At 42.2% G+C, this 19,232-nt stretch overlaps 1 protein-coding gene across 1 annotated transcript in view; it reads right to left on the bottom strand.

The window, feature by feature from the left end:
• The window catches only part of MALT1 (MALT1 paracaspase), a 127,933-nt gene that overhangs the window by 76,680 nt on the left and 32,021 nt on the right, over positions 1 to 19,232 (bottom strand). The window lies entirely within an intron of this gene.

The following is a 19,232-nucleotide window of genomic DNA, read 5'->3' as shown; positions in this document are numbered from 1 at the left end:
CATTTACACTCCTGGGGCCTCACTTTTAGGACGGGTGACTAACAATTAAACATGAGTTTAACCAACTTCAAGTTGAATTCTGTATGCCAGGGGAGACCCACTGTCAGAGGCTGCCCAGAGGATGCTTATCTATATAGATTGCCAGTGATTTGTTTCAATCACTTAAAAATAAACTCTCTGTATTTTACCATCTATTTCAATCAATCGCCAAGTTTTCAAACTTGGGTGCCTAAAGTTAGTCACCTAAATAAGTGACCTGATTTTCAAAGATCCCTAGCAGCACCTGCAGCTCCCATTGACTTCAATGGGTATTCAGCACCTATGAAAATCAGGCCACCTATTGAGGTGCCTAAATATGTAGTTAGGTCGCTAACTGTAGGCACTCAAATTGGATGATTTTAGCCAGCGCCATGTACTCTGATTCTCATTTGTTCACATTTTGTTTTCCTTGAAACACTACTAATCTGAAAGCAAGATTACTGAATTGTTAAATAACAATTCTTTGTTCTTCAATATTACTTTCTATCTCAGGAGCGCAATGTGGTTTATAAGCCTCATTGTACCTTTTTTTAAACCAATGTGACATGTTAAACTGAGGTAAAGACATGACAAGTGGCTTGACTTGCTGGTGACATGTAATGATCTACTGGTAAAGCCAGGAAACACAGGAGCCTTCCCAGTGATGTGCTGTAACCAAGAGAGACAGCTGAGTATACCCAGCACCTTTACTCCCCTGAAAACCAAGCCACTTTTACTTAGATGCCTAAATATATGTTTACAGAGATTTTCAAAGGCACAAATGGCAACTAAGTAGCTAACTCCCAATTACTGTCTATGGGAGAGCAGGCCCTAATGGTCATTTGTTCCTTAGACATCCTAAGGGGAGATTTTCAAACTTCAGGCACCAACCCTGGGAATTTTTTGCATAAGGTATCCTCAGTTAAAATTTTTCTTTTTAATTTCCAAGCTAACCCTATCCTCTGGATATCCAAATGCCTCCATTTATGTGTCTTGTACAGTGCCAAGATCACTGCAGATACTTAATCAATAAATAATTAAAACTGACCCTTTTAAACCCCTTTTGTTAACCTCCAGATTTATGTCAGATTGTGGGAATTTTTCCTGTATGTTGTTTTACTGAATATTGGCATTCCTCTCCTACTTGATGGTGTTTGTGTTCTCTTTAGCAGTAGCATGTGCAGCAATGACCACTCTGAGAAAGGGTGAGCATTATAATAGAGCACCTTTCATGAAAAGGGGCAGTGTGCCCATGCCTGTGGCTGGCTGTTGTAGGATGTATAATGCTGGCATGTTAGGTTTTTGTTGGTTTCAGTGCTTAATCACTTCCAGCTGTGCCTTCTGTTCCCCCAGCATTCTTCCCCCGCAAAAGAAGCTTAAGCAGAACCTCCAGTTTTTAGAGCCTTTTTTCCCCGTTTTAGTAAAGGCACCAGGGGATGAAATCCTGACCCTATTAAAGTTAATGTAGCCTGGATTTCATCCAGGATATTAAGGTACATTCATATGCAAATATCTGCTTAGGAGGAGGAGGACTTCATTATACATTGTGGTTATTTACATTCCGTATGATTAATATTTGTAGTAGGTTGCTTTCAAAGTTGTTTATTGTGTTACCCCTACAGTAGGCACTTCATCTAAAAGTTATTTTTTCTAAATTGTCAATCTTCAGACACCATGCTGTAAAATATAGTTAATGGGCAGCGTATGTAAGTCTTTACTACCTGACAGCTCCTTCATGGCCTTGAAGTGAGTTTGATATGTCTCAGTCCAGTTTCTACTCAACAATGATTGACCTGATAACAAAAACAACTGCTCCTGAAGATCAAAATAATAGACTGGACTTCTACATAGAGTGCTTCCGCCGATGTGCACAGGCTGAAATTGTGGAAAAGCAGCATCACTTGCCCCGTAACCCCAGAACACAGTGCCATCCACAGCCTCAGAAACAACTCTGACATCATAATCAAAAAGGCTGATAAAGGAGGTGCTGTCGTCATCATGAATAGGTCGGAATATGAACAAGAGGCTACTAGGCAGCTCTCCAACACCACTTTCTACAAGCCATTACCCTCTGATCCCACTGAGGGTTACCAAAAGAAACTACAGCATTTGCTCAAGAAACTCCCTGAAAAAGCACAAGAACAAATCCGCACAGACACATCCCTGGAACCCCCGACCTGGGATATTCTATCTGCTACCCAAGATCCATAAACCTGGAAATCCCGGACGCCCCATCATCTCAGGCATTGGCTCCCTGACAGCAGGATTGTCTGGCTATGTAGACTCCCTCCTCAGGCCCTACGCCACCAGTACTCCCAGCTATCTTCGAGACACCACTGACTTCCTGAGGAAGCTACAATCCATTGGTGATCTTCCTAAAAACACCATCCTAGCCACTATGGATGTAGAAGCCCTCTACACCAACATTCCACACAAAGATGGACTACAAGCCATCAGGAACAGTATCCCCGATAATGTCACGGCTAACCTGGTGGCTGAACTTTGTGACTTTGTCCTCACCCATAACTATTTCACATTTGGGGACAATGTATACCTTCAAATCAGCGGCACTGTGATGGGTACCTGCATGGCCCCACAGTATGCCAACATTTTTATGGCTGACTTAGAACAACGCTTCCTCAGCTCTCGTCCCCTAATGCCCCTACTCTACTTGCGCTACATTGATGACATCTTCATCATCTGGACCCATGGAAAAGAAGCCCTTGAGGAATTCCATCATGATTCAACAATTTCCATCCCACCATCAACCTCAGCCTGGACCAGTCCACACAAGAGATCCACTTCCTGGACACTATGGTGCTAATAAGCGATGGTCACATAAACACCACCCTATATTGGAAACCTACTGACCGCTATGCTTGCCTACATGCCTCTAGCTTTCATCCAGATCCCACCACACGATCCATTGTATGCAGCCAAGCTCTACGATATAACCACATTTGCTCCAACCCCTCAGACAGAGACAAACACCTACAAGATCTCTATCATGCATTCTTACAACTACAATACCCACCTGCTGAAGTGAAGAAACAGATTGACAGAGCCAGAAGAGTACCCAGAAGTCACCTACTACAGGACAGGCCCAACAAAGAAAAGAACAGAACGCCACTAGCCATCACCTTCAGCCCCCAACTAAAACCTCTCCAACGCATCATCAAGGATCTACAACCTATCCTGAAGAACGACGCATCACTCTCACAGATCTTGGGAGACAGGCCAGTCCTTGCTTACAGACAGCCCCCCAACCTGAAGCAAATACTCACCAGCAACCACACACCACACAACAGAACCACTAACCCAGGAACCTATCCTTGCAACAAAGCCCATTGCCAATTCTGTCCACATATCTATTCAGGGAACGTTATCATAGGGCCTAAGCACATCAGCCACACTATCAGAGGCTCGTTCACCTGTGCATCTACCAATGTGATATATGCCATCATGTGCCAGTAATGCCCCTCTGCCATGTACATTGGTCACACTGGACAGTCTCTACATAAAAGAATAAATGGACACAAATCAGACATCAAGAATTATAACATTCAAAAACCAGTTGGAGAATACTTCAATCTCTCTGGTCACTCGATTACAGACCTGAGAGTGGCTATCCTTCAACAAAAAAAACTTCAGAAACAAACTCCAGTGAGAGAGTGCTGAATTGGAATTAATTTGCAAACTGGATACAATTAACTTAGGCTTGAATAGAGACTGGGAGTGGATGGGTCATTACATAAAGTAAAGCTATTTCCCCATGTTATTTCTCCCCCGCACCCCCCACCCCTACTGTTCCTCAGACGTTCTTGTTAACTGCTGGAAATGGCTCACCTTGATTATCACCACAAAAGGTTTTCCTCCTTCCTCCCCTCCTTCCTGCTGGTAATAGCTCATCTTAAGTGATCACTCTCTTTACAGTTTGTATGATAAAATCCATTGTTTCATGTTCTCTGTGTGTGTATATAAATCTCCCTACTGTATTTTCCACCAAATGCATCCGATGAAGTGAGCTGTAGATCATGAAAGCTTATGCTCAAATAAATTTGTTAGTCTCTAAGGTGCCACAAGTACTCCTTTTCTTTTTTGTTGATACTAATTGACACCCTTGATGGTAGTTGTAAGTTCCAGTGAACATTCCCTTTAGACCATGCTTATATAACAACCAAGAAAAAGATTGTTATCAGAGACTCCAGCCTAGGTTTTACACAAAGTCTAGGCATTCTGAGAGAGGACTAGCTATATACTTAGCTACCTAACTGCCTGATTTAGGCCTTGTTTACACTACAGATGTTGACACTCAAAAATCGCTATAATAATAATTGGCATGTCATGTTCACACTCACGCCCTCTGTTGGCAGAGTTGGGGCACTATCATTGACCGTGTGAGCAATGCACTGTGGGTACCTATCCCACAGTCCAGCTCTACACCTTCTGCGTCTAGGTGTTGTGGGAAGGCGGAGCGGATCGCTGCGCATCTTCGGACTGGGCTCAATGTGCTATGATGCATTGCTTTCTGTCCCAGCATTCCATGGGCTTCTGGCTTATTTGCATGACATTTTTCAATGGTCCTTGTTTGCTGTGCACCCGAGCATCTTTGTGAGAGGGATGGATTCCGCACTGCTCTCCTATGCACTGATAACTGTCATGAAGACATGAAGGCGGCGTCATTGTACCAGATATCTCACCGCTGAGGGTAAGCAGAGAAGCAAGGGTACATCACATGCTTGTGGCTTCCACCCGGGTCCCTATGCTGCTCACCTGTGTGCCGCTTTGGTCCCTGCACAAGTGATTGCCGAATGTCACAGGAAAGGTTCCTGCAATGGGGGAAGACACAAAGCAGCTCTGCCAAGGAATTTTCAGCAGAGGATTGCCAAGTACTTCCAGGAAACTTTCCTAGAGATCTCTCAGGAGGATTCCCGTGATATCATGATGTGCATCAACACCCTGTTCCTCCGTGATGATTAGCTGCATGGGCAAATGTCTAGCACACAGAAACACAGCCGGCCTTGTACATTTCTATAGCCTGAACCCACCTCTGAACTACACAAACCACAGCCACTTACCCAGGGCTGGTGCAACCACTAGGCGAACTAGGCAGTCGCCTAGGGCACCAAGTGGTTGGGGCGGCCAAAAGCGCGCTCTGGGGAGGCGGTGAAGCAGAGGTAAGCTGGGGCAGGAGGCGCGGGAAGGGCCGCTTGCACCAAGTAACGGGAAGGGAGAGGGCGGCGCACAGGAGAACCGCTCCCCGCCCCACCCCAGCTCACCTCTGCTCCGTCTCCTCCCCTGAGCATGCCACCCCGCTCTGCTTCTCTCCCTCCCAGGCTTGTGTGCCAAACAGCTGATTGGCGCCGCAAGCCTGGGAGGCGGGATAAGCGGCAGCATGCTCGGGGAGGAGGCAGAGGTGAGCTGGGGCAGGGAGTTGCCGCATGCGGCTCCCCGGGCTGAGGGATGGGGCAGTGGGGAGCTGCCGCACAGCTCCCCAGGCTGAGGGAGGGAGTGGCGGCGAGTTGCCGCTTGGCTCCCTGGGCTGAGGGGAGGGAGATATGGAGGGAGGGGGCGGTAAGGGGCTGCCGTGGAGGGGGTGCCTCAGGGCAGAGGGGGGGCACGGAGCTGCCACGGGGGGGCGCCTCAGGTCGAGGGGAGGCAGGGAGCGGCTGCAGGACTGGGGTGGGGGAGGCGGGCGTAAGGTGGAAGTTCCACCTAGGGCGCGAAACATCCTTGCACCAGCCCTGCACTTACCAAGCATCTCCTCTCCTGCTTCTTGCTTGGCAGAGAGCAACTGCTGAGACTGGCTGGACAACTCCGTGCTGAACAGTTCCTGGCTGCCTGCCCCACCGGAGCTCCACATTGTCGTATAACTCCACCTCTACATCAATGACTTCATCCTCCAGGTTAGGTCATCTTTCCGCCACCTCCAGGCCTGCCGAAGTATCCACGGGGCTCCTGGCAGTGGAGGTGGGACAGCTACAAAGGATAGTGTCCAGCTCCTCATAGAACCAGTAGCTTTTAGGTGCAGCACCGGAGCGACGGCTTGCCTTCCTCGCTTTATAGTACGTCTGCCTCTGCTCCTTTATCTTCACTCTACACTGCAGCGTGTCCTGATCATAGCCCTTTTCGCACACGCCTCGAGAGATCTGCCTGTAGGTATCAAAATTCCTATGGCTCAAGCACAGCTGAGACTTCACAGCCTCCTCTTTCCATATACTGATCAGATCCAGCAACTCCACAGTGGTCCAAGCAGGACAGCGTTTGCTGCGATAACCTGCCATGGTCACTTGGAAAGATTCAATGAGACCTCTCCACGCTGAGCCAAGAGGAAATGGAATTTCAAAAATTCCTGGGGCTTCTAATAGGGATGGGCGGATGGTTGTTTACCTAGCTGCAGGGAAATGGAGTTCAAACCACTGACCAGAGTGGTCAGATTGGGCATTATGGGACACCTCCTGGAGACCACTTAGAATGATAAAATCCAGCAGCGTGTCTACACTGGCACTTTGTCAACAAAAATTTTGTGCAGAAAGTCTTATGTCTCTTGTTGTATTTTGTCGGCAAAACAAAGCTTTTTTGCCAACAAAAGTCACATTGTAATGTGTACGCATTCCCTGTTTTGTTGACAAAATCTGCCTTTTGTTGACAAAACTCTGTAGTGTAGACAAAGCCTTAGAGACCACTCTGTAGCCAGAGTCACAGCAGAAGTCTCAGCAGAATAGTCAAGAATAAAATGGGCATAGAAACAAGCCTCTCAACTCTGTGCAGAGCCCTAAGGCAATGTGGAGCCTCATCAAATTCCACTGGGCTCCTCCTAGGGACAGGGTCTGCCTTTGTGGCACTCATTGCAGGATTAGGGCCAGATTCAAAAAATAATGTATCAGTTAGAATCATAGAATATCAGGGTTGGAAGGGTCATCTTAGGAGGTCATCTAGTCCAACCCCCTGCTCAAAGCAGGACCAATCCCCAACTAAATCATTCCAGCCAGGGCTTTGTCAAGCCTGACCCTGAAAACCTCTAAGGAAGAAGATTCCACCACCTCCCTAGGTAACCCATTCCAGTGCTTAACTACCACCCTAGTGAAAAAGTTTTTTCCAACATCCAACCTAAACCTCCCCCACTACAACTTGAGACCATTACTCCTTGTCTGTCATCTGGTACCACTGAGAACAGTCTACAGCCATCCTCTTTGGAACCCCCTTTCAGGTAGTTGAAAGCAGCTATCAAATGCTCCCTCATTCTTCTCTTCCGCAGACTAAACAGTCCCAGTTCCCTCAGCCTCTCCTCATAAGTCACGTGCTCCAGCCCCCTAATCATTTTTGTTGCCCTCCGCTGGACTCTTTCCAATTTTTCCACATCCTTCTTGTAGTGTGGGGCCCAAAACTGGACACAGTACTCCAGATGAGGCCTCACCAATGTTGAATAGAGGGGAATGATCATGTCGATCTGCTGGCAATGCCCCTACTTATACAGCCCAAAATGTTAGCTTTTTTTGCAACAAGTGCACACTGATGACTCATATCCAGCTTCTTGTCCACTGTAACCCCTAGGTCCTGTTCTGCAGAATTGCTGCCTAGCCATTCAGTCCCTAGTCTGTAGCAGTGCATGGGATTCTTCCGTCCTAAGTACAGGACTCTGCACTTGTCCTTGTTGAACCTCATCAGATTTCTTTTGGCCCAATCCTCCAATTTGTCTAGGTCCCTCTGTATCCTATCCCTACCCTCCAGTGTATCTACCACTCCTCCCAGTTTAGTGTCAGCTGCAAACTTGCTGAGGGTGCCGTCCACGCCATCCTCCAGATCATTAATGAAGATATTGAACAAAACCGGCCCCAGGACCGACCCTTGGGGCACTCCACTTGATACTGGCTGCCAACTAGACATGGAGCCATTGATCACTACCTGTTGAGTAGTGATGCTCTAGCCAGCTTTCTATCCACCTTATAGTCCATTCATCCAGCCCATACTTCTTTAACTCGCTGTCAAGAATACTGTGGGAGACCATATCAAAAGATTTTCTAAAGTCAAGGAATAACACGTCCACTGTTTTCCCTCATCCCCAGAGCCAGTTATCTCGTTATAATCATTTCGTTAATCATCGTTTGAAGGGTGTGAATTTTTTGTGATTGTTAAAATTCACCAGACCTCCTTTGCTTTTTTAGCCCACCTGTTACGGGTAAATGTACAGATGTTCAGTTTTATATGAATGTGAATACTTGCAGCAGCTGTTTTGTCCTTTGTAACTTGAAACAGCTAGTCCCTGGAGTTTTCTCAATGTACTAAAATTGAGAAATTGGGAGTATTTCCAATTTAATCTACCACAGTTTCTGAGAGAGCTCAGTGACATCAATGCCACCTACATCACATAACAACCTCTATGGATTCATCACAGACTAGGGACACTTTCATGGTTCAGCAAAGCATCTAAGTATGTGCTTAACTTTTAAGCATCCATACTTAGCAAAGCACTTAAGCACATGTTTAAGCGATTCTAAAAGCAACCCAGTACCTTAGCATGAAAACTTTAGATCAAGTCCTGATCCCACTGAAGTCCGTGGGGAAATTCCTTGCCTTGCCACTACTCTCCTTCCAAAATTACCCTGGGAAGAGGCACCTGCTGCAGTATGATGAAATAGACTCTCTTAAAAACACACACTGCATTATGATCAGACCCAGCCAACCAACACTGAAATTTTCAACTAACCTCAGCACTGTGGATCAAACAGATACTCTATTTGTCAAATTTTCTTATACCATAGGATCAAGCCCTGTGTAAGTACACATATTTACAAGTGTAAGTACACACATTTACAGTTTCAGAAATTAGGTTGTTTACCTGAGGTTGCTAAAATAGAGCATGTGGTCATAAAAAAAACCCAGAAAAGTTATTTATTCTTTGTGGAATCCATTTGTACAGTAGTTTATATTGCTTAAATACAGGAACTGTTGTTTGTTGTTTGCTTGTGCTAATGTTTAATAATTTCTGTTTAGCTTGCTAAATTTTGTTAGCACTTTTTATTTTTCCCAATATTTTGGGCCAACTCCCAAAGTCCTGACCCAAATAAATTCCCTTTGATTTCAGTGGGACAAAGGAGATTTCTAAAATGCATAAAAAGGCAAGGTTCATGCCCTGAAAAGCTTATTATCTATACTAGAGGGGCAGAGATATTCAATACCTCTTTTCTAAGTAAATATTGCATTATTTGCCTATTGCGTTTTTCCTATTCACTACGTGAAAACTCAGAAAATAATATGATCATTTTGTTAGCATATATCTATAAAACTAGACTCAAGAAATTGCATGTGTTGAGAGTGTCAGATACTGTTACTTGATAAACATTTAAAAATAGATTAAGACAGGATCAGCATTAAGGGCTGCTGCTGTGATTGCTTACTTTACATTAGGTCTTCTTTAATTAAAGCACAGACAGTCATTTATTCCTGTAACAACTAACAGGTTTCAGAGTAGCAGTCGTATTAGTCTGTATTCGCAAAAAGAAAAGGAGTACTTGTGGCACCTTAGAAACTAACAAATTTATTGGAGCATAAGCTTTCGTGAGCTACAGCTCACTTTGAAGTGAGCTGTAGCTCACGAAAGCTTATGCTCCAATAAATTTGTTAGTCTCTAAGGTGCCACAAGTACTCCTTTTCTTTTTGTCACAACTAAGGAATTAATCCTAGTTCTGGTGATTCCTTTGTACTAGGCGTTGTGTTGAATATAGACACTGCAGGAAGGGTTTGCTAGAAAATGATTTATATGCCACAAGCATCACTAATTACCATACAGGAATAATTGTCTATTGGGAAGCAAAATGCTATACATATATAAATTAACCTGATTATGGAGGAGAACATTTGGTGCAAATGTTGACAATTTAAAAATATCTGTCTGGAACACATTTCATTGACTTAATAAAATGTTAATATAGTGAGTATCAAGCATTCTCAAAATATACTACCTTTGTTTTTTAGTTTGATCACAATCCCATTAAGATAATATTGTGATTTTATTATTTGTATTACAATAGTGCCTAGGCACCCCAGTTGAAGACCAGGACCCATTGTGCTAGGCAGTCTACACACATAAAACCATAAGAATGTAAACTCCTAGGGACAGGAACTATGTAAACTTTTAATTTAACCTATCTAAGATCAGACTTTGCAAACTGCCATATAATCTTTGTTTTAATACAAGTATTTTTCATGGTGTTTATCTGAATTCAGCATTCAGGACAAAGTTTAAGTGCATCCTGCCAAGAGTCTGGGTGCCAGCAGTATGGCTTAGTGGTTTATAACCCAGACTGAGGGGGGCCAGGAGCTAGAAACCAGGAAGCCAAGCCCAGAGTTGGAGCCAGAGTCAGGAACCAAATAAAACTTAGGCAGGGGGTGGGGGTAGAAGATAACTACAGTTTCAGGTAGAAGTATCAAGGAGCTAGCAACCCACTGCTGCCGCTGATCTTAAAAGCAGGCCTGCTGGCTCCCTTCAGCCAATCCAGATGATCTCATTAATCAGCCTGGTGACTTGACTGGGCTAGTCCTCAGGTTCAGCTGAAGGTGATCAATCCTGACAGATCCCAAGAGTCTAGTTTTAAGAGTCTAGTTTTTGTTGCCTGGGAGATCTTATTTACCATTTAAAAGGTGCTAGCTCTGAGGAATGTAGGAACCCTACTGCATTCTGGGGGTAAAATCTTCCTGTACTGATGAGTACAGCTGGTAGGAAATTTTCCAATGAAACATTTTTCTGTTGGAAAACACTGATCAGCAGAAAGCATTTTGATAAGGTTGAAAAATTCTGTTCCAACCCTTTTTTCAAAAGAACTTTTTAATGTTTCAAAAGGACTTTGCATTTCAATTATGTATTAATTATATATTATTACATTATGTTATATAAAACAAGTTCTAATCAGAATGAAACTTTTTGAGTTTATTGAAACAAAATATTTTGGTTGACCCCAAACTAATGTTTTTTTCAGAATTTTGTTTTGTGGGAAATTTCAATGCATTTTGCTTTTGCTCCATTTCAGAATGAGAACAAAGTTCAAAGTTCATGAATTTCCCACAAAACGAAAAATCAATTTCTCATGCAGTTCTGCTGTTAAAAGCTGCACCTGAGGAGGAGAGTGGAGCCATACTTGTGTTCCAAGAACCATTCTGCTGGCACTTATTATTGATATTTATGTTTAAAAGTTGGTTTCAAGTTGTCTCTTCCATTTTGACACCTTATATCTCAGGAGTACATTAATCTTGGAAATAAGTTTATTTTCCATCTCTTATTCTCACACCTAGTGAAGACTGCTTAGTTTTAAACACCTGTAGTAATATAATAAAGGGGAGATGTACTCTAACGTTACCACCCTTAAAGAATGCTACTTGATATTCAAAGAGATAGCTAAGGAGACAACCATTAGCCATAGTGAGTCAAAATCATAAAAAAGAAGAGTAAATTTGGTGGCAGCAAAAAACAAATTATTTTATCTTTTGTTACCCCTTTTGGCCCAAGTGGTTAGAGAAATTTGGGGGGGGGGCGTGAGTTGTTTCTGATAGGAGAAATTGATGATGGAGTCAGGCATTTCTCTGTTTATTTATGAAGAATGTATGTAAAGTCATGCTTCCCTGAACACATTAGGGATCAAACAGCAGGAAACATTTTATTTTAGTTTGCTCACAGTTCCATGTCTCTTTCTAGCCAGCACTCTACCCAAAAGCATTCCCTCTTAGCTTTTAGAGTCACACTACTAATGTTTCTCAGGTTATTGCTGGGGCTCCCTTAATGTGTGCTCTGTGTGCTTCTGTCATATTTTTGCTGCTTCTGTCTCTTACTCACAACACTATAAATAATACCCAGCGCCAGGTGAAAACCCCTCCACCCCTACCCGCATAGCTCACATTGCTGACTGCCCCTGCATAACCTGTATTTCGGATGGTGGCTACTATCCTATTCCATAAAGGATCTTAATTGTTTTGTTTTGTTTTTACATTTATCTGAGTGAAGAGTTGTGGTTATGTTTCAGTGAGGTTTATTTCAACTCCCAGCATAACACCTCTAAGCATGGCCAGCTGACTGGAGAACAATCTGTTGTTACAAGCAAGGATCCAGTAGTAAACTGTAGAGTTTCCTCCAATTTTCATATAGCCAAATTTTGTTTCCTGTGCACATCCTGAGGAAATGGATGGAGTGAAAAGGAACTATGCAGAGAGTTGAGGAAGATGGAATCATAGCCTTTCAATTTAGGGACAAACAATAGAGCCCCCACCTATATTGCCCCGAGAATGGGTTTTAGCCAGTGGGGCAGGCACAATGGGGGAGCAAGATGTATCTCTCTCTATCTCTCTTTCTCTGTCGCTCCCTCTCAGACACACAGGCGGAAGGATTGTGCCACCCAGTAACATAATCTCTTCCCAACCTCCCTTTGGGAAGTGGTTTTCTGGACAGCTGTGTATTAAAAGCACCATCCACCCTTTTCACCAAAATCACCGGAAGAGACCAAAGCCTTTCGCCATGACAATGACACTTTGAAAACTGAAATCCTCACCCCTTCTAACACCAAACCCTTGAGAAAAAAGCAGAGGAAATTAATTTTAAAACACCCCAAAAACAAAAGCAGAGTTGTAACCCCCAAATGGGAGACATGTCAAAGATTCCATGAAATCCAGTAAGACCTTTGCTATTGCTATGAATTTTTTGTATAAGACATTCAGTGATGGGATGGGAAGCGATATAAAACCAATTAGATAGATAGATTGATAGATCTACCCCAATGTAATTTACAAAGTTATAAGTAAGTTATTTTAAAAGATTAGCTAACAACTCAAATGTTTCTAAAAGGAATCAGGAAGACACCTTAAATGGGAATACTGGTTCTGTTAGCCTTTTGTACATTGTGAAGGATAAGAGACAAAAATTAGGTTGGGTGATTTTTTTTTGCGATTATGTAAAAAATGTTTCTTTATGTAAAATAGAATAACAGATTTACATTTAAATTACCTATTCCTTTATTCCTAGCTATGAAAAGTATGCTGGGGAGAATTATAAATAATTTAAATAAGGTTATCATATGGCTATAAATAATAAGGTTTTCTCTTAGCTGATTTTGCTGGTTATTTGCATGCTATTGTTTATTATAAATCATTCTTACAGAATGGCACAATCAGCATCTATCCCACTATAAGGAAACACATGTTCTGTTGCTGCTAAGTTTGCCTTCTAGCACTGTGGCATATAATATATTTAAATCAAAGTTCTATTCTTAAAATGATACATTTTGTAAATGTAATTTTTTTCAAAGGAAAGATTTATAAAATATAAACATATAAACGGAAATGCATTGGTGTCATTTGGCTATTCTCCCATTGTAAGAACACAAGAAGAGACATTTAACAAATTGAGGACCTGATGCAAGATCCATTAAAGTTGATGGAAAGATTCCCATTGATTTTAATGGAGTTTGGATCAGGCCTTGAAAAATGCAAATGTGCACCTTTAGTTGTGTATAAAATAACTGTGCTGTGTACCTAAAACAACATAGCATGTTTATTCTTCTGTATAATTTACTTTCTTCCATACTGCCCAAATCATTGGATACACTTTCCTTATATTTGCAAAAAGAAAAGGAGTACTTGTGGCACCTTAGAGACTAACAAATTTATTAGAGCATAAGCTTTCGTGAGCTACAGCTCACTTCATCGGATGAGCTGTAGCTCACGAAAGCTTATGCTCTAATAAATTTGTTAGTCTCTAAGGTGCCACAAGTACTCCTTTTCTTTTTGCGAATACAGACTAACACGGCTGCTACTCTGAAAACTTTCCTTATATTGTAGGTCTAGTAACCACTCTATCTTTATCCGATTCTTGTCCTAAAACTCACGTCTTTCATCAGTCCTATCCATTCTATTTTTTTTCATTGTAACATTAAAAATGCAGTAATAATTGACTGCAAGAGTCTGATCAGGCACAGAGTTGTAGCCTACTGCAAGGTACCTAACACCCTCAATTCCCTGTACCTTGCAGAATGGTTTCTTACCAGACCTCATCAAGAAAAACAGCAGCACTAAAAGCCCAGTACTATCTTCACTCAACTTGTCTGCTTTATCTTCTGCTCTACATTTAGGCTCTGATCCTTCAAATACTTACACGCGAGTCAGCCCTTTGAAGTCAGTGGGGCAACTAATGTGCTTAAGTACATACGTGCTTAAGTTAAGCATGCGCTTAGGATCAGGGCCTTAGGATTGGAAGAGCCTTCAAAGAGAGACTTTAGTCATGGTACAACCACTGCTGAAATACTGTGTCCAGTTCTGTTATCCACAATTCAATAAGGATGTTGATAAATTGGAGAGGGCTAAAACAAGAGCCATGAGAATGATTAAAGGATTAGCAAACACGTCTTATACTATAAGCTAAATAGGTTGAGCTCCTTGAGTCTTACAAAGAGAAGATGGAAGGATGATTTGATTATAGTCTCTAAGTACCTACAGGGGGAACAAATATTTGAAAATGGGTTGTTCAATCTAGTAGAGAAAGGTATTACAAACAGGAACCAATGGCTGGAAGTTGAAGCTAGACAAATTCAGACTAGAAATAAGGTGTACATTTTTAACAATGAGCATAATTAGCCATTGGAACAATTCACCAATGATCATGGTGACACTAAAGTGGGAGGAGAGGTAGATACGCTGGAGGATAGGGATAGGATACAGAGGGACTGAGACAAATTAGAGGATTGGACCAAAAGAAATCTGATGAGGTTCAACAAGGACAAGTGCAGAGTCCTGCACTTAGGACAGAAGAATCCCATGCACTGCTACAGACTAGGGACTGAATGGCTAGGCAGCAGTTCTACAGAACAGGACCTAGGGGTTACAGTGGATGAGAAACTAGATATGAGTCATCAGTATGCCCTTGTTGCCAAGAAGGCTAACGACATTTTGGGCTCTATAAGTAGGGGCATTGCCAGCAGATCGAGGGACATGATCATTCCCCTCTATTCAACATTGCTTGACAAAGCCCTGGCTGGGATAATTTAGTTGGGGATTGGTCCTGCTTTGAGCAGGGGGTTGGACTATATGACCTCCTGAGGTCCCTTCCAACCCTGATATTCTATGATTCTATGGTGGATTCTCCATCACTGGCAATTTTTAATTGAAGATTGGATGTTTTTCTAAAAGATCTGCAGTAGGAATTACGTTGAGGAAGCTCTATGGCCTGTATTATACAGGAGGTCAGACTAGATTATTACAATGGTCTCTTTTGGCCTTGGAATCTATGAGTCAGTGGTACAGAACAGGTCTTTTATCTTTTTTTATTTTGCCCATAAACTGCCAATGCACACTGATGGTGCTATCACAACAATAACATTAGTTCCTGAAACATAATAAACAAACATTTGTAAGAAGAAGCCCACATCCTGAACATATTTTCTAGTAATATGATTATTATCATGAGGACCCCTTTGACCAAGCCATGTTGAAAATTACGTATAATGTTTTATAACTACCAAAGATAAATAGCATAGTAGGTACTGTAGTTAGACCCTGTTGTGTGGGGCCGGGCAGCAGCCCCAACCCGACCTTGCCGCCAACCTGACCCCAATGTATGGGTCAGGGTGGCAGCCCCGACCCCAGACCTTGCTGTGTGGGGCCAGGCAGCAGCCCTGATTCCAGACCCTACTGTGTGTGGGCTAGGCAGCAGCCCAACCCCAAAGCTGATCTTTGTTGTGTGGGGCCAGGTGGCAGCCCGAACCCTGGACCCTGCTGTGCAGGGCCAGGTGGCAGCCCTGAACCTGGACCTCACTGCGTGGCAGCCCAAGCCCTTTACCCACCACCCTTTAGCACACAGCTGAGCTGCAGCTGTGTGCTAATTGGGCCGCATGCGGCCCATGGCCTCAGGTTGAGAACCACTGTACTATATGTTTATACACTGAGGTCCTGATCTCAGTTAGGGCTTCTATGCTCTACTGTAATACAACTAATAATAAAAATGTACCTTTAAAAACATTGTATAGCTACAACAATTAGTAGATGGCTGAATTTTGAGAAGAGTACATAAGTGTAGTTCTTGAAAAGAAATATTTAAGGTGATAATTTCAAGTTATTCATCACAGCTGGAAACACAGTCTATTTGCTGTATAACTTCTCTGTTTCAGTGAGCCATTATTGTTGACCTGCAGAAAGCCATGGATGGAACAAAACAACTAAATGTTAGGCTAAATTACTTGGCATTGTCATTTTTAAATGTCTATCATTTCATGGAATTATGGAGAAAGTAAAAAGGTTTACAGTGAAAGTGGACAGTAAAGGAGACAAAGGAGTTTCAGGTTTTCTACATTCAGGTTCATGTGTCACAAATTTATAATGGGTTCAGTTGTTTCTGAAGAGCTCACGTTACTCTCTATTCACTTTGACTTCCCAAGCTGTACCAGAGAAGGGCAATGTCTGACTTACCTATGAAATATCTGATCTTCAATGTCTACTAATGTAATAAATATATCTCCAATCTAATATGGTAAGTGTAACCCATGCCTGCTAGGTGTGGCACTCTGTCCCCCTCTAGTGGTAGCTAGGCCCTCTAGACCTTGACAAACCTGCTACAGCACTAGCTTGGGGGCCTGGGGTTCCGGCAGGCAAGGGGAGATGGAAGGGGCAGGGTAGGGGTGGGGCCTTGGGCGGAAGGGTGAAGCCAGGGGGCTAGCCTCCCCAAAGGTGGGTTTCATCTGGCCTCCAGGACAAGAGCCTATCTTTTAGAAAAACCTCCAGGCAGGATTTAAAAATTACTAGTGATGGAAAATCCACCACAACCCTTGGTAAATTGTTCCAGTGGTTACTTACTCTGACTGTGAAAAATTTTCACCTTGTTTCCAGTCTGAAATTGTCTAGTTTCAACTTCCAGCCCTATAATAGGGGACCCAGTGACTATCATTCTGATCTAGCAACGTTACACTAATTTTGCGCACGTGTAAATGACTGCACAAGATTGAAAGGCAGTAGATTATCAGGTCCTGTATTGCAAAATGATTAGATTATCATCTAATCATCTTGTTCACTGGACAGTGTGACACGGTGTTAGCTAACATGAGTCAAAACAAATCAAATTTCTCAACAAGTGTTCATGTCTCATCATCCCCCTGCATTCAGCAGTGCCTCTCTGCTCACACAGTGTGTACAGACTCTTAACACTTTAGGAAAAAGAGATATGGCCAAGAAAAAACAAGGGGAGAACAAGATGCCAGCCAGAGATCTGTTGGTGAGCCTAGCAGCACTTCACCTACAATGGCTGCACAATATAGAGCGCTGTAGGAACACAAAATAACACAAATCCTGGGTTGCTCTGAATGCACTCCTTGGACCTCTGGACAGCCAGACCAATTGCTCCCCCACCTGCCAGCTAGTAGTGGTACTGCCATTCAGAAGCATTCAAAAATCATGTATCCAAAAAACATAAGATTGGCTTAAAAATCAGGAGAATTTTTAAAATAATTTGGGGGAAGGGGTATTTTTTTTTCTGATTTTTGCAGCTTTGGGATTCACATTTTCAAGCTTCCTCCACCGTCATGAAGGCTAGAAATGTGTGTATGTGTGTCTGTTTTTTTAATAAAAGCTGATATTTTTCAGGTAAGAACATGAGTCCAGAAGCTAGGAATTTAAACCCCCTCCAAAAACAAATATAATAAAACTTGCAATAAAATCACAAAAGTAGGCTGGAATCACCTACTGTTTATGAATTCCCCAACAGAGAAATCAGTATGGAACACAAAGGTCTAATCACTTGTGTTGTTGACAAGAAAATGGGCAATAAAAGATGTTTCTACATTGCTGATGTGGCTGTTTGAGTGTTCTATTATTTGCATGTTTGTGGGTAGAAATGTAATAAAATATAATCCTTAGCCAAGGGAGCCAAGCCCCGGTTTGACATGCTTCACATATACTCATAAACATAGATAGCAGCAGGTAGATTTACTGATGACACAGTTTGCATTGTCCAGCTCCTGTCATGATTACAAACCATTCAATTATTATCAACATTTTTATTCACTTTTTTTTATATCCACATTTCCAGGCAATCCCAAATCAGAAGTAACTTGTTTTAAGGATGGCCAAGATATTAGAAGGTTGAAGGATATTTCTAAATATAAAGTACTGGAGGAGAATCAGGTTCACATCTTTTACATTTGTTTAGGTAAGAACTCATTGTGTGGTGTAATGCAGCTTCTTCTTTAGAACTCTGTTTGCCAGAAGTTGGGAATGAGTAACCAGGAATGGATGACTTGATGATCACCTGTTCTGATCTTTCTCTCTGGGGCACCTAGCATTGGCCACTGTCAGAAGACAGGATAATGGGCTAGATGGACCTTTGGTCTGACCGAGTATGGCCATTCTTATGTTCTTATGTCAGAAATTCAGGAAATTAAGTTTTCTGTGGTTATAGGACAACCAAAGAAAGGCATTTGTGTTGCTGTATGGAAGTTTACAATATAGCCTGACAATCCTTTGGCTATCAAAGCATATTAAAATATATTATTATTATAATCCCTCACTATTATATCACTTTTTTTAACAAATAGCTTTCATAACATATAAGATCTTTAAGCACAAAAAGGCACTAAAATTTATGCCCAGAAGTCACAGTATATCTTGACCACAAACTGACTCTGCAAGTTTAAGTAATCAGCAGTTTTATTAAACCCTCCACAGAATTCCTGCATTTAAATGCTCAGAGGCACTCGTTCTCCTTTGAATTTCCTGAATATTCTCACAGTGCCTAAGAGAGACATCTTCTGGAGGTCACTGATCATGAGATCTTGTGCTCCTAACGTGTATTTAAACTGTTCATTCATACCCTTACAGATCATCAATAATCCCTGGGATTGTCTTTGTTCTAGTTTTCCATAATTGTTCCACTTCACAACAGATCTCTTCATATTTTGTCATATTCTCTTCTTGTTTCTCTTTTATGTTTCTGTCTGCTGGTATGGCAATATCAATTAACAATGTCTTGTTTGTCTTATTTTCTATAACAATTATGTCCAGTGCGTTTGCCTGCACCATTCAGTCTTTGACAATTGCCACACCCTATAAAATCTTAGCCTCTTCATTCTCTAAGGTGATTTCATTTTTGTGGTTTTTATACCAAATTGTTCATTTAAATCCATATTTGCCACAGAGGCTACAATGCAGACACTTGGTGACCTCACTGTGTTTCTGTTCAGATACTCTCTTCC

Source organism: Dermochelys coriacea, chromosome 5 (genome assembly GCF_009764565.3).
Source record: "Dermochelys coriacea isolate rDerCor1 chromosome 5, rDerCor1.pri.v4, whole genome shotgun sequence".
Taxonomy (NCBI): domain Eukaryota; kingdom Metazoa; phylum Chordata; order Testudines; family Dermochelyidae; genus Dermochelys; species Dermochelys coriacea.
This window is presented reverse-complemented; position numbering and strand designations above follow the sequence as displayed.